The 17549-nt window shown below is 39.1% G+C and overlaps 1 long non-coding RNA gene across 1 annotated transcript; it reads left to right on the top strand.

The window, feature by feature from the left end:
- Window positions 1-2837: 2837 nt before the first annotated feature.
- Window positions 2838-16975, top strand: LOC122983452. The gene is made up of 3 exons (XR_006403706.1): window positions 2838-2913; window positions 14042-14057; window positions 16963-16975. It is a non-coding gene; the product is annotated as an uncharacterized LOC122983452 (long non-coding RNA).
- The last annotated feature ends 574 nt before the right edge of the window (window positions 16976-17549 follow it).

Raw genomic sequence — 17549 nt, 5'->3', positions numbered from 1 at the left:
TTTTTGTACATTCCTGTGCTCCTCTGAGATGAGATGGACTCCTGTGCGTTCTTGTCTATTGTTCTCTCTGTCCTCTAATACAACCCCTCCTCTTAAGCTCACTTCTCTGCATGTCTTCATCTCTGTGTTTCTTCAACTACCCTCTATAAACAGTAGCATATATACAATCATGTACATCAAACAAAACAGTAGCTCTATATGTGCTTCACTTAATTCTCTATCATTCAAGTTGGGCATGTCTGAAAAGCATTAATCTACCAATTACTCAACAGCAAAAGTAATTATTTACATTACTTGTAAAAGGTGCCTTTAAACAACTCCTAGGCCAACACATCCACATGTCCCATCTTGACACTATGTAAAAGAGAGAACAAGAAATTGTGATTTATCAAGAACTTAGCCTACAGTTTGCAAGTATTCTTGCTATCAAAAGTTAGCTTAGTCAAGTGAAGCTGTAGAGTTCAAACACACTTTCAAGTCTGAACAACACTCAGGTAATTCCTGATTGTGAGCTTACCAGTGGCTAACCAGCTAAGAAGACTAGACATGTAAGGCTGCACCCTCTATTGCTGAGAGCTGTTGCTGTTGGGTTAAGAGCGAAGCTGATGTAGTCAATGCCCCACTGTGACACCAAGGTCTACAAGCAGATAACATACACCAGTTCACAACCCCATAGGTTCAAAACACAATAAGGCAAGGAGGTACCGGCTGTGTCTTGGTCATTTACCGTGTCAGACCCTGTGTGGAAAAACACAGCGAAAATTACTCTCCCATCACACAATACACCTGCCGCTGCAGGAGAGTGGGACGTTAATTACACACCGTAATGGTTCTCATGTAGCTCGCTAATCCATGATAGGATTAGTATGGGGCTAGAAGAGTGACAGTTAAATTTTGGCATCAAAAATAAAAATTTGGCATTGAAAACAAAACGTGAACTGAAAAAGGAAACATTGGTATTGAAACAAAACCTGCATTGGAAAAAGTTGTATAGGCACTGAAAAAAGTTCAGCTGAAAAATAAGACACAGGCATTTAAAAATTACAATCTTATTTTATTTTGATATTTTTGCATTATGATGTGTTTTTCAGTGTCAATCTTCTGATTCTTTCTTCATGTCTGTCTTTTTTAGGTGACACTTTTTTTTAAGCTGTCAGGTTTTTTTTCAGTGTCATTGGTTTTCAGTTTCAACCTTCTATCACCATTTTGGTGTAAAGAGGAGGGCCCTTGCAGGGGCTGCATTACATAGTATGTGTTATGGAATTTTCCATCTTTAGGGGTTACAGGTTGGAGTGACATTGGGTCAAGACGAAGCCTTGAGGTCACGCTGTAATTCTTAATCTCTCCTCGAAACATCAGTTGTCTGTGATGTTTTGGTGAAAGACACTCTGGTGTTTACTGTTTTTGGTTCTCCACTTGGCCAAGTGCTTTCAATAAACATGTTCAGCATTAAGACATCAAAAGTCTTGTGTATGCCTTTCTCCACTGCTGACCATCGCTCAAAATATCCACAACAGTATGCCTTGCTGTCCGACGATACCCGAGGGCTATGGCGGAGATTTTGAGCCAGACTGTTGTAATTTTCACTGTAGGACTGTTAATATGTCACTATATTAAGCTTTAATATTTTTTCAGGCGAGAAAGTAACCATGTAAATTCCCAATATGTGATCAGTTTATCCAAATAACACCTGTTCTGAGTTGGGAGGAGCCGCTGGCCAGGCGAGACCAGCTGGTCATCTCGCAGCAGCAGCCCAACTGCTGCGTCGTCATACAGTGGAGAACATGATTCAATCAACTGATCTTTACAGCTCTTTTGGTAATTTACTGCTGGCTCTAATGTCTCCATAGCATTTTGATATATGATATAATTCCTTTTGGAAGATAAATGTTGGTCTTACAGATGAAATCTAACAATTGTAGCTTTATGTTTTTACTGGACAGAACAACAGCGCTGGCTCTAGGGCTCTATATGTACAGGTATCACTACATTTCAAACAGGAGAGACAAGTGAATGAAGCAAAAAGAATTGTTTATTATACAGATGATATTGATGATTAAGTGTTGACAAAAGTCTTTGGCACTTAGATTCCACAGGGAGATTTCGAATCGAAGGACATCACTCCTGAACAGCAGCAAGATAGATCCCCCCATGGAGTCCAGACACTGGTGGTGGTGGCTGATGACTGCTGCTGAGACTGATAAGGCTGATGAGGTTGATGAAGCGATGCACTGATGAATCTGCAAAAAATGGCACCATGAAAACACTAAAGCAGAGAGGGAGAAAACATTTTAAAAAACAGCTGCATTATGATAGGCTGACAAATGAAAGTGTTTCACCATGCTATTGGTTAGATGTGATCAGGAATGTCAGTTGGTCTGAGATATAATACTAACGACCTGAGCATGCAAAAGATAGTCTTCCTGACTGAACTTTCACTAAGCTCCATTTCAATAAATATAAATGTTTTAAAATGAACAGATCAGTCTATATTAAAATTTGTTTTATTTTATTAAGCTACACAACAGTTTGGATTTTTACTATAGCTACATTACAGACTAACATAATTTACTGCATCTCTCTGTCAATGTGGTTATTTTTTGTGAGAAAAAAAAGTGTTTGGTGGACATTTGAGCTGAGATTATATGTCAGTAGGTGTGTTGAAGACTTGGCAAGTTCAACTCAGGAGTACAAACCTCCAAGGACAGGAGGACCCTTAATAAAACAAATTGAAATTTAATATAGACTGATCTGTTCATTTTAATACATTTATATGTATTTAAATGTTGTGATATCTATACGTATAGAGCCCCAGAGGAATGGAAGCAAATAAGGGTCATTAATATTTTGAGCTTGAGAAATGGTTTGTGAATATGTAATGAAGTTTTGCAGCTGTAGAAATATTTTGTGCATGTGTAAAAAGTTTTTGTAGCTGTAGAATTATTTTGTGTACGTGTAATTAAACTTTGTACAAGAATATTTTCAACAGTGAGGTTTCACAAAGTCAGAGACAGACACACAAATGTCCTACCTTTGTTTGCGACAGTGAAGTTACATGAGAGACAGAAACACATATTTCCTACCTGTGTATGCAACACTGAAGTTACAAGCTACAAACTACAAACTACAAGTACGAATTTTGACCCTGGTTTTACAGCTGAATCCAACTGTTCAGACATAGAGTCATCTGTCCAATCAGAGGGCAGATGGTTCCGTTGAAAAACAGACCATTTACCTGTATAAAAGGCTGTAGTAGAAGGAGCTCTCACCCCATAGATAGTGCGTACCACTGCAGGGGGCAGGCCTAACTTTTCCAGGTGCTTCCATTCAGGGGCCAAACTGTTGACTTACCACTGGGAGGTGGAGGATTGCACCGTCCAGCTGTGACAGCGTGTCTCTGTGCCATGAGAGCTGCCGTAGCTTCTCCACACATGCGTTCTGGGGCCACCAGAATGACTGCTAGATTCTCCATCTACATTGCCCTGGTGGTTGATGTACACTGCTGCCGTCACATTGTCTGTTCTCATTAAAATATGTCCGTTTGTGAGCAGCAGAGCAACTTGTTTTAACACATTTAGGACTGTGGACAGCTCCAGACAGTTTATGTGGAGAGATGGAGGCTTCTTCCACTTCCCCCCAACAACTTGAGATTGGCACACTCCTCCCCAGCCAGAGAGAGATGCATCAGTGTACACTGATATGTGTGACGTAGCTCTCCTGAGGGGGACCCCTGAGGACAAAACATGGGGGGTTTTCCAGTATGCCAGCTCTGACTGCAATAAGGGAGGAACAGTCAGCATGCATCTTTTGTGCCATATTGGGTTGAGACGCAGGCGGCTGAACCACCTCTCAATTTTCCTCGTGGGGACAACCACGTGACTTGAAGACATGCCCAGCAGACACATCACAGATAGCACTGTCACCACTCTGTGGGGCACGACGCAGGACAGCAGAGAGTTCAGGGACCACTTTGCTCGCAAGGTGGCGGAGTCCATGTGCACACCCAGGTAAATTAGAGACTGGGTTAGAAGCAGAGAGCTTGTTTGCCAATTTTTGGTGAAACCCAGTGTAGACAGGTGTTCTGTCACCATGTGCCAGCCTGCATTAGCAGGCTTTGCCACAAAAATGGGGGCACGCATGTCTATGGAGCGTCTGTTATCATAGTGACCAACCAGTGCTATGACCTCTCTGCCGCTGTGTGAAGCGAGTGCTCATTCACCACAGCCCAACGGAAGGCAGAATGAAAAGGGCTGGCTCTGGCTGAGATGTTGTTTTGTGCTGCAGCCACCTGAATGGCACACTGGTGCAAGTGGTCAGTGAGGCAAGCATAAACCTGGTCCCAAGGAGATGACAGCATGGGCTTGCATCTGCCAAAAAAAAAGTTGCCTTGGGAAATAAAATGGTGAGGCGCGGTGGGGACAGAGAGAGCCACAAATGCGGAGCTCCAGATCCCCCGTCGTCAAGCTCCAGGGCTCCTAATGGGGAGGACGGAGAGCTGGGAAGAGAACCTGAGATGGAGGGAGCTGAGCTATCATGCCCACTGTTGGGATCCTCCTCCTGGATGTCTTGGAACTCGCAGGTGAAGAGGTCCAGCTCTACCTCCGGTGAGAGATCCTCATGGTCAATCCAGCTGCCATCACTGTCTCCCTCAACATGGATCACCGTGAAAGTGTCCGCTCATGGCTGCAACTTCTCCGTAAGCAAGCGAGCACAGACCTGGGAGATGGCCTGTGAGGTAAATGCTAGGCTGGCATGAACAGTGCCAAAGCAAGCCTTGCAGTGGGGATGAAGATCTGACGTGAGGATGTAGCTGGACTGGCAGTTGGTGCATAGACAGACAACGTTAGACTTCATCTTCTCCTGTTCTTCACTTGTTGACTGCTTGACACTGAAGAAAAAGATGGGAGCAGAGCCCAGGTCTTGAGAGTGTTATATACCATAGATGAGGACCTGAGAGAGGCAACTGTACAATGTACAGTGGTACAAAAGAAAATCTTCATGACTGCGCATGCACATGGAGATAAACCCAAAAGCGACAGCTCCACATTAAAAGGAGGTGCCTGCCCCTCTTCTTTTGTGTAAAGACCGAGCCAGTAGGAACAGATTCTGCTGATGACTGGTGCTTTAAATAGTCAATGAAATTCCAAAAATGACCATAGGGAGCTTTAATGGTTTCTATGAGGTCTCAACATGGAAATTATGTAAATTTAAATAGTTTGCTGTGTGTTTCTTTTTATACAAAGTGCTTTTCCACCATAGTATTTGTTTTGACTCTTTTATATGCACAAAGTTTAGTTTCAAGAAGGGAACAAAGCACTATAATGTGTTTATGCTTCAGTTACTCTGAAGCAGAAGTTATTTGGTGGCTCTAAATGGCCTTTTTTTTCTTCCTACAGTTGGATGTATGAGCTTCACTGTGCAGGATGATGTATGTGCAGAGTTTGACACTAGAGGGCTGTTTTCACATTCATCTGCTGAAAGTGGAAAGTTTCTCTGTACTCATTAAAAATCTGATTTTAAGGTGTATGATTTGAGACATCACAAGTAGTTTGGAAGCCAATAGTGGTCCAATATTCAATTTACACAAGTGTGATACGGAAACTTGAAGCCTCCAGTGCACATACACTTACATACACAGTTAAACTTTTGAAATGACATATAATTGCATGTTCATATATTCTGGAATTTTTAATGGGGGGAAATTAGTAGATGTAATTTATTTAACAAGGTAATTATACTTTTTTGTGGAAAAACTATATCAGTCACACATTATTGTTCCAAGCAGATTATTTTTATATGTCTAAATACGTGTCTGGAGGGGATCTTTAAAGTTAGGGCCAGACAAAGACGTCACCTGTCATAGGGCTCAGTAGATCTATGAAAGCACAGCCTGACACCCACTGCAGGGCATAATGATAAGTCAAAACATCACTTCACATTGATACTGGGCTTTCATAGGAATACTCAACCAACTTTTGGCACATGTGTAGTGTTAGCTGGCAGAGGACATTGTCACAACCATACTGCAGCATTGACATTACTGAGTGATGTACATACAATAGTCTGTCTGTTAATCTACCTATACACAATGTGCATACCTCAACCTTTTTTGGACTTGGCCCATAATCTTTTTTCTTTTTCTTTTCCTCCTCAGTTTCTGTGTTACACAAATCTCATTCTGAAATTCTGGCATTGTCTGGCTTAACAGCTGTCACCTTGCGGAGAGAACAGTAATTATGAATAAGTGCTTGCTGCTTCTTATCAATAGCTGTAATTATAGGGGAGAGTCATGAGTTGTGATGTGTGGAAATCACCCCTCTGGACTGCAGTAACACTCTTGTGCATCTTCATCGCCTGTTACAGAGCCTCACACATTAAGTAATGACTGTCCTGCAACTCTCACTGACACGATTTTCTAAGTTGAGGTATCTAATTGAAAGTGCTGCAGTGACAGATCAATTAGAAACAGCCATTAAAGACTTTCTGGCTAAGCAGTAGGTTATGGGGTTCATGACTTAGACACCTGATTATTTTCCAATAATTTAAATGTAATGACATGCAAATTATTACAAACTATAATCATTAGTACGCTGTAATTACCAACTATTCACCGAAGCATCAATAGTAAGCAGTGATCTAGTATGCAATCTCACAGAACAATCATTAGCATTCCTGCCAATAGGAACATTATATAATAAGCTAATAAACATGTCTCTGTTTAATTGTTGTTTGGTCTTAGTCTTGACCTACAGTCTTAGGAGGGAAGCAATTGATTGTCCTCTCAAGATATCACATCCACTGACAGTACAGGCACACACTATGGGCTTTGGGCTTTTTCAGAGGAGGTACGGAAAAGTGCTTGGATGTAACAGTAGATAGTTTGAAATAATGTGCAGAGACAGGTGAAAAACCCTTGTTTAACTTCAATGATATTGATCATTCAAAGCTTTTCAAGACAATGACAGATTCATATTTTGAGCTGTTTTACACTAACTGCTAATTTGTGTTTTTACTCTCCAAACTGTGCTGTGTTGTGATTTAAACTGTCTAATTAGCAGCTGAAATCAAAATAGTGCCTAAAAGTGGAGTTACTGCAGAGTACTGCAGTGGAACCATTTGTATTCATTTCTAAACTCCACACAGATGGAGATTGAGATAGCATGACAATGATGAATAGTGTGACTAGTCTCACAAACTATCTGACAAATTTCCATTATTGGTGGTGATGCCTCAGAAACTCTCATGTACCATTCTTCATTAGTACATTAGTGCGGGACACCTTGTTGTCAGATCCAGCATGGGCATATCAGGGCAGAGCACATCTTTGTGCAAATTTTGACTTTCCCTCAACAGTTGGTTTAAGCAAGTGGACAAGTTGGTTTAGTAAAGACATCTCTGCCAGCTCCAGGAGTGGTTTTCTGGACCTGAACTTGCAGTTGACACTAATCCTTACAATTTAAGACTACAGTGAATCTAAAATAACATCATAAAAACTTAGACTCATGGACGAAGCAGTTTTAGATCCAAAATGAAAGGTGCTACATTTCTAGAAGTTTTAATGGTGCAATTGAGTGTTCAGGTTTGTTGATTCATGTACTGTATATTCCAGAAAAGTGAAGTAAGCATTTCAGTCAGTGTGAGTGTCCTTTTCTAAATTGACTTGAGACCGGCATCTCACTCTATTTATTGACATCAATTGATGTTAAAGTACTACTTCAGCTGAATTACCGGCAGCTGATATTGAAGATGCATTTCCGTCTGCTACACTATGTTCACTGGAGTGCTGTCATCAACAGGCAGAACTGTTTGAAAGTAAGAAGGTTCCCATGGGATGTGAAATCAAGTGCACCCAGCTGTCTGAGGACCTTGTGGAACACTCAAATGACACACACATGTTTGTATGTGCTTGGGTTTCGTGTGGCACATTTAAGTTTACCTCAACTGAAGAGATGTCTTTGTTTGAGACAAGCCTTTATTTTTTTATCTTTACTGTATATTTGATCATTTTTATAGAGGAACATCCCATTGCCATCAAATGCATTTATTTTTGAGGGAGCATAATGCTATCATTTCCTAGAAGGCTTTTATTTTAAAAGCATCTGAACAAAGCGCTCATAATTGCTCAACACTGTAATAGCATAATTGTTGACATCAGTTATAAACTATAATTTATTCCAACAGGTATTATTTTTGTAGCTCGGGCCATTGGTTATATGAGTTATGATTAGAGTTAAGCGCAGGGAATTAATATCCTGAGAATTTCCCAGATTTCTCTGCTCCAGTTTCCTGGAACCCAGGATTTTTAGCACGCGTGTGCTTGTGAATGTGTGTGACCCTGACTATGTATAGAAGGCTGTGTTCTGAAACAGAAACACCCTCTCGAAAACCTCATTAAGACTTTCACTTAACTGTCATGTCTTTATTCGAACCATAAAATGCCATATTATGATATTATTACTGGATCAACTTTTCAGCTGCAAGTTTCAGCTGGCAGCTTACAGAATAACTGTCTGATTAAACACAGTTATTCACTTTGAATTGCCTTGTTGTTGAAATATGCTATACAAGTAAGCTTTTCTTGGCTTGGCTTGCCTTGCCTAAATATTGTTTAAAATCCAGGCACTGTCCCGTGCTGCCCAACAAAACCCCTCCATGATGAAAATAAATGCAGGTTTTACAGGCTACCTCTTTACACAAGACATCATATGAACGTTGGGCTTTTTTCTACATTTTAGCACTGACATGTGTTCATAATAAACATTAGAAAGAGTGCAAAATACACAATAGCTCTAATTAGTAGAACCACACACAATACACACACAAATGTCTCCAAAATTACAAGTTTGTTTCCATTTATGTTGTGTTTTGCAACTTTCATTTTTTCTCAACATTGCATGGATTACAGATTGAAAGATTCTTACCGATAGTTTACATGACAAGGTATTTTTGACGGTTGCCTCTCAGTATAAAGCATGACTCATTTTAATCTGAATTGATTAGGTGTTATATACCTATATATAAAGTACCACCGCATGAATATACTGTGGTGGCAGAAATGTTCAATCATCCATCAATTAATCTTTTGACTGCATTATCACACAATACAACCCTGACAGGTTATGCCTCCTTGTTCAATATCAGGCTGCACTGTGTGAATATGGTCTGATAAGGAGAAACTCTCTCTTACACCCTCTTTCTCTAGTGGAACTTGCAACTTATTGTGTATCTCAAGTGTGTGTGCTTATGAGTGTGCTTGTGTCCGTGTGTGTTCTGGCTGGTAGACCATTCGACAGAGGTTGTGTGTAATCCCTATTGTTGCTGAAATGCCACCGCTGTTATTAGGGAAGATTTATGTGCTGTGCCCAGGGATGGAGTCAGAATGCCAGCTTGTGTTTGTGTATGTTTGTGTGTGTGTGTGTGTGTGTGTGTGTGTGTGTGTGTGTGTCACTAGGGGATAAAGTCACAATGCCAGAATGCATCCATGTTTATGAGTCACTGTCAGATGTAGCCAACATTTCTTTAGCAGTAACTGATTAATGGGACAGAGTCATATATGGTCAGTTTGTCCTTTTAGTCATTGACTGTATATGTTCAACTCCAGAATACACTTCTATATTTTTAATTCAGTAATGGACTGGCAAACAAAATATGTATGATATGAAGTGATATGAGCTGGAACTTCAGCCCATATAATTAGAGGAAAACCACTTCTTTCTTTCCAAGTTTGCAATGTCATTCATTCAATTCAAGTAATTTTTAGGCCTCTAGAACTTTATTGGTGCATCATTGTAATGAACACTGAGGATCTTGATGAGTGTTATTTACTTCATCACAATGCTAGCAAAAACTATTTCTATGCAATTAGTTTGAAAGGTGCATAACACAGAAAGAGGTTAGCCAGAGGCACTAGAAAGCTCAATCTTAGATATGACTCAAAAACTTAAAACACTTGATAATTGAGCAGATTTCAAGCTACTCAACTACTACATATGATTCAATACAGTATAAGATTTGACTCTGATCCTAAATCCTGGCTCCTGTGTGTTCATATGTTTTCCTGCTTCTCTCTTTGATCCTATCAATCTAAAGGTGAAGCAAGGTTATCATGTGCATCTCCCACAATTGGCTTTTTGTGGGCCAGTCAATCCCTCTGCCCGTCAAAATGCATTTTACTGATTGCTTCCACAGTTGTTGCAGTAAAAGCCCACACATAACAGATAAAAATATAAATGATTGAAGAAAGAGCTGTGTCTGATTTCAGTTTTGTTTTGCAGTAAAACTGCACTGACGTCAAATGCAGTATGGAGTTGAGGTGTGATTGGTTAGTGCAATGAAGTTCGCTTTCTGTGTTGTCTGCACGCCCCTTGGCATCCGCATAATCGGGCACTCAATTCCGAAAGAAGTACACACCAAAATCTAATCTATCAATGTTATATTAGAAATGTGTTATACCCATAGGCAAGTATCTCTTTATTTTAAGACATAAGATTTGATACTGTATGATATGATACAATATATTTCTGCTAATGTATACATTTTGTAATAAAAAAAAAAATAGTAACAGTTTATTAAAAAAAATCTGTATATTGCACAGATAATAGCTTACTTGGTATGACCTTTAATATTGGTTGGATTCATCCTTGCACTGTGATACTAACACGCAAATAAATAAAAACAAAAATAAATAAGCCCAATGATTTACTGCTGATGAAAGGTTGAAATCACTGTGTATTTTCTCTGATAAATGATTTTAACCTTCCTCTTAAATGGTTCACTCTACATCTTAATCTCTGTCTCCATTTACAAGTCTGATTGCCATCACAGCATGATGCACGTACACCGAAATAAACACAATTATGCGTGCTTATCAGGACACAAGAGCACAAGGACACACACTTACACACCCGTACTCATATGTTTGCAGGGGAGACTACGTACTTTTAATCATGAGTCACACAAGGGTTTGGAAACTGAATGTCAATGGTAGGATGTTGGCAGAACTGATGGCTGAAAGGACATAGAAGGAAGGGTAAGTATTCAATTTTTCTTTTTTTATTTAACCTTTAGTGGTATGTCCTCTCCACAAGGTCTTTTGATATTCACGAGAGCCCTTCTTCTAACCACGCATGTCACTTGTCATTCATCTTATTTGTCCGCGCTTCCTTTGACCCTGTGTGTGTCTGTGTATGTCTAAGTCTGCTTGCCCTTGTATGTTAATGTGTCTGAATCATGTGTATGTGTATGTGTGTGGGTATACGAGTGCCTGTCAGGTCATATATGGAGTTCACTGAAGGATGGCACCAATGAATAAGCAGCATCAATGTCATCTTGAAACCTTCAAGAGGAGAGAAGATGAGAGAACAGCGAGATGAGGAGAAATGAGGCAAAAGGAAATAAGAAGGGGTTGACAAGAGAGGATAGGAAGGGAAGATGGATCAGAGGATAGGAGTCTGGAAGGAGTTGAAATGAGACAAAAGGACAGAAGGTAAGAAGGTAACAATGATTTCTACAAACTACTGGCCAGAGGGAACACTCATTTCAATACACTCCTGTCCGCTTGTCAGGCAACTTGCCTTCATGTTTTGTATCCCAATTTGACCTTTTGTGTCCTATCTCTCCTTTACTCAGACAAGCTGTCCTTCTCCTATAGGGAGCCATGTCACATTCGATAATCTTACAGATCTTGAATCCTTTGCTCTTCCTTCTTTCCTTCTGCTGTTTTTTTTCTGTTCCTCCCCCTCCTCATCCATCTCCACAGCATCATTTCTGTGCTGTGATACAACGTCGGTACAGATGTTGACTGTATTGAGGTGATAGCTGGTTGAGCAGCTTTAGGCTTTTAACATAACAAATAGGTCTTCATTTGACCAAATAATCCTTCAGCTGACCACAGTTGTGTTTTAATACCCATGGCAAATTTCTCTCTCTATTTGACTCTACCATAAAATAGAGTTGCACAGTGAATACAATATAACATTTTTTTATGAGCTCTGCACGTGACCATGACTTTCATTTTCATAATTGTCTAAACTACTGAAACTACTAAAACTATACAAGTCAAACATTTATTTTTAGTTTCTTAAATATTTACTTTGTACAATTGTCTTCCATTATTCCAGCTATGTATTACTTATATTACTCTTAATTTCAATGCAGTGACATCATAAACACTGTCAAAATCTTGATAAATCCTGTTTAAGGTACTTAAAAACTGCCTCACATAACTGTTTAGTTAAAGAAAATCAAAATAAATTGTCCTACTCTATCACAATTTACAGAGGTAAGTTTATTTAATAATATTTCATTTATTTAGTATTTTAAACGTTTTTTCAGTCCATAGACTTAACATTTAACAGTTCATTAAAAGGGACCTATTATGCTCATTTCCAGCTCTATATTTTTATTCTTGGACTCCACTAGAGTATCTTTGTATGATTCACAGTTCATAAAACTCCTTATTTATCTTATACTGGCACTATATGCAGCCCCTCAGTTCAGTCTCTGTATCTTAACAGAGAGTTTTAGCTCCTGTCTCTTTAAGGCTCCCCTCCCATTGAGCCCACTCTGTTTTGATGAAACAGAGTGGGCTCAATTAAAACCCAACATTTCCTGCTTTTACTGCTTCATATGAAAAGCTTTTAAATAACCAAATAATGGGAGACATTTATTGTGAAGAATTTAAAGGAAATGAAACGTGTTCCTCACTGAATTAACATAGCTTCATTAGCGGCATTAAAAACTGGTTGACACAACAAGATATGGAGATATTTGGAGCTATTTGTTTGGCGGATCAGTTAGAAATAATGCAGGGAGGAATAGCACAAGCAGAAACAGCACAGTGATGATGATGTTTGATGAAGAGCTGCAGACAAGTAGCACACCTCCAACAGGTAAACAACTTATTTTACTTTGCCATACCCAAGTCATGGCTAGGTGTGACTGTCCCCAAAACAATGGAAAAATGCCATAATGTTAGTGGATCAGAGTAGTGAACTTGCATGCTGTGCGTGGGGCAGATGACCATATAAACAAAGCTGTCACGATTTTATGACAGCTTGTGCTGAAAGTAGAAAAAAATGTTGGACCGCGAGCGTTCAGAGCAGTCTGAAGCCCGAGCTTTTTGCTAACAGGGGGGATACTTCTACATATGTTTACCTCATTATTTGACACTTTGGCCACGTTTAATATGAACATCCGACATTGTAACATTATATATATGACTAAAAATCAGGAAAAGCATAATAGGTTCTCTTTAAGTATGTAAGTGTGACTTTGAATGATAAGGCAGCATCAGTGATGTTAGCTTCAATGTCATGTATATATTGTATCATGTATTTCATGTATGTTGAGTTTTGCCTCTTTGCCGCTTTTCTCCACAATTTTGCATCTATTACATAGCCTGAGATGTCTGTCAAAATAAAACTTGTGTTTAAGGCAAAGTCTGCAATGGGTCAGATTAACATCTCTGTCTTACCATGAAGTTATTGAGATGATGCTGACTGTAATGCATTCAGTGACATTAATACATATTGCCGATACATGTGAATGTCCTTGTTGTTTGTCAAAACAAAACAAACAACAACAACAACAACAACACAAACATTGGCTTGGCTCCCTCATGTTTCCTAAATCCAAGAAACACCTCTGGGTGGCACAGTGACTCACTGGTTATCACTGTCACTTCACAGCTCTGGGTTCAATTCCACCGACTGGCAGGGCCTTTCTGTGTGTTGTTTGTATGTTCTCTCAGTGTTTGCGTGGGTTTAAACCAAGTGTTTCCTCCCGCAATCCAAACACATGCAAGTTAAATGAATTGGAAACTTGCCCATACTGTACATGTGAATGAAAGCAACCTTGTCTCCTAGAGAGAATGTCTTCTCAAATAGATGCAGATAGGAATATAAATACTAACATCTTTATACATCTTGAATAAATATACATGTGGTAAGCAATGGAGGGGAAGACATACTGTATAGCCTCATTTATGTATACCTGGTTTTGCACACCACATTATGTATGAACAAATAAGTCAAAAAATAAGATATTGTATTTGACCTGTAAGCACTCATTCAGCACATCTCAAACAATAAAATCAGTGAAGCTCAAACAGACAGGTCCATCTCTTTTATCTCCTCTTTGATGTCCCTCTTTCTCCCTCTCTTTAATCTAACACTTAGTTTTATTTTATCTTTGCTTGGGTAGATTTGTAGGTATTTGTGTTTGTTGTAGATCTTTGCACAGAATTTGCATAGAAAAGCAAGATTTGTCGGCTCAGTCTCCAAAGGGCCTTATACACGTATACACACACACTTGAAAGGAGAGAGAAACTGCATAAAATCTCACAGTGTTTACTCACAGTTACAGTGGGTAAATAGACTGAACTGTGGACTCTGTTTCATTATGTTGCTTACAGCTTAGTGTCTAACCCATCATTTGAAGTCAAAAATCCACAACGGCCCCAGCTTTTATAAATGAAAGGTCATTCTAGATTGCAGATCTGCTCACAACAACAGATGTGACAAGGTACACACACACACACACACACACACACACACACACACACATTTTCACGTACATGCAAATACTGTATACAAACACACACAAGCGTACACATTCAAATTCACATACTTGGCATCAGATCAGAGAAACAGACTTGCCAGTTTGCAGTTTCCCTTTATAATCTTTGAAATTGGTGTCCACTTTCATGGCTGAATGTCAAATCTGTCACACTGACAAAAATGCAGACGGAATATTGTCAAAGTGTAACTGTTTACTCCGGAGTTGAACCACTTTCAAGTTCGAGGGATGCACATTCCACGCTGTTGCACACTTCAGGCTTGTGAGAAGTAGTGTAAAAGCCTGCATCCACAGAAACACTCTTCTCTTGATTCCATGCCTCTGTTCTTATTTTAGTGAATATTATTTTATTTATTATATTGCAAATATGCCACACGCTTCTGAAATGCCCAGTGCAGCGATTATGCTAAGTAATCAATTTATGACCTGAGCAACTCACTATATATGTAACACTGAGACTCATTTTATGTTGTATGTCACACAATTAAACAAATATGATTTTGATCAAGGAGTTTAAAGACATCTAGGTATTTTTACAAGGTAAACACTAACATATTGATTTTAAAAGTACATTTTCTAAGTAGTTTTCCTGTTGGGGATAGTCTGCAATTAGTTTTCAATTCCACACTCTTTGGGATGTCAATACATAACTTTCGTGGCACAGCAGTAGGCTAATACAACAAGCTGAATATCCAGTACCCTCAAGTGTATATATCAGTGGGGAAGTGTCTTGCTGAGGCATCCCTTTTCTACCTATCAATTGTTGTTTCTTTCCCAACTTGATCTCTTCCCACCCTCGTCTCTCTTCTCCTTTTGATCTCCCTCAACTCCAGTCACGGCTCTGTCTCCAAACTAATTCCTCTAACTATCTGTACCATTGTCCAAGTAAATCATACTTTCTCACACAGTCTCCTTTTCTGATCACTTGTTTTTTTTGTTTTTTTACCTCTTGCTCTCTACTCCCCTACCTCACCTCTCCAAATGACAGCCCACTCTCCCATGACGGCTCTGGGCCACTCTGTCATCCCCTGTGTGTGTGTGTATGTGTGTGCGATGATGTATCTGTATGACTGTGCTTGTGTGTACGTGCACTAATGCCCATGTGGCCTCTCAGCTTCCAGTCAGAGTAATAGATTGGAGAATTTTTTTTATTGGATTTATTTAGGCTCTTTCCTGGAATTAATTTGTGTATGTGTGTGTGTGTGTGTGTGCGTGCGTGTGCATATTTCTGTGCGTTCTTATTTACAAATCATCCTTACGGCTTTGTGGGTGCACTTGTGCATGCATGTGTGTATTTTGTTGTGCCATGTGACAGATTTCTCAGAGATAACAGCATTGCGTGGCTGGATTGAATTACATCATCTGCCACGAGGCATAACATTTCCGCTCCTCTCCTCCTGTCTTCTTGCTCCCCTCCCTCTGCTTTTCATGCATTTCATGTTAGGGAACCTGGAGGTGGGCAAATACTTGCATCCATTGTAGTCAAAAAATATTTTAAACTTTGTGTATTATGGATGTAAGAATACGCATTTATTTTCAAATGCCTATTTCATTTCTCACAACATGAAATACAAACCTTTGTGACAAATCATCAATATAGAGTGTAGAGTATGTGATACAAGTAGATCTGATTGTTTACAACAAATAAAAATTGAGGGCATCTGAATCCAGGTTCTAACAACATGCTTTCAATACTTTTTTATGCATAGACTGACTTTGACATGAAATTTCGAATGCATTTCAACTTAGAGGCAAATTAACTCAAAAAGATCAACATTTATCATGCTACATTCCATGTCTTTGCTCAGCCAAAACCCAAGTAAGATCCTCCATGATTTTCCAAAGTTATTGGTGATGTTAGATTCATACTTTAAATGTCGGCTTATTAAACTGCCTCAATAAATATTTAAGGCATTGGACAGGGAGAGAGTCACTGTGGCATTAATTTCCAAGTTTTCTGCAAGGGTTAACCCTAACCTTAACCCTTGAAATGCCAGACAAAGAATCGTAGAGTGAAATGTAGCGTGAAGTATGAACAAAAATGGGAGAATATTTCTGAAACCTCTAGTTGCTTTTATTGACACATTTTTGCAAAAGAAAGGAAGTATTATGAACTCATATGAAAGGAAAGATTTGTCATTCTCACCTATAACTCCAGAGAAATTTGCTGTCAACAATTCAAATGACTTATTGGCCTGGATTCTGTTGTTGTTTTGTCCTATGGTCTAGTATATTCAGGATAGAAATTTACTGTTTACAATCTGTATATGACCATACAAAGAATGACATATATAGATAGCCAACACAGTGACATAACAGTAAATTGATTTGTATGGAAGTCTCACAGTGTGCATACTGTATTTGTGTCTCTGGAGTAAAACTGAGCTTTATTGGGACATAAGTAACAGCAGAACTTTATAGAGCATACTTTACTAGAATAGTAAAACCCATGACTGCTTCACACATTGTCTGCCGCTCTACTGGCTGACTGTCTATTGTGTCTGTGTGTGAACATGTCAGGATGAGGTTTGTATGAGTGTGTAGTCACGCATCCTCTCTCTTAAACTGTTCCCAACATTTAATAAAAATGTCTGATTTACACACAATGCTTTGTGCACAAGTCTTTACGATAAGACCTGGTTAATTTCAGCATTTCCCTCAGCTGAGGATTCAGTGGAATTTCCTGTCACATTAGCATAGTTCAAAATTAGTCCAATAGGAAAACTGTTCCCACACCTGGTTGGAAAAAAACATTTATACAAACCCAAATTTGATATCTGTAGAATGTCAATGTATTGTCTTTTTGGACCCTTAAAATAGTATACCTTGGGCTATCTTTAAAAAAACAAGACAAAAACTGTCAGAGAGAGACAGAGTTAGAGAATGAAACTTAAATACAAGTTTAGGACTGGACAAAAGTTAAGTGCATACAATTCAGTCAAAATATTGTTTCAGTCTGGCCAGTATATGTC

The sequence above is a fragment of the Thunnus albacares genome, chromosome 6 (assembly GCF_914725855.1).
Source record: "Thunnus albacares chromosome 6, fThuAlb1.1, whole genome shotgun sequence".
In the NCBI taxonomy this organism is placed as follows: domain Eukaryota; kingdom Metazoa; phylum Chordata; class Actinopteri; order Scombriformes; family Scombridae; genus Thunnus; species Thunnus albacares.
This window is presented reverse-complemented; position numbering and strand designations above follow the sequence as displayed.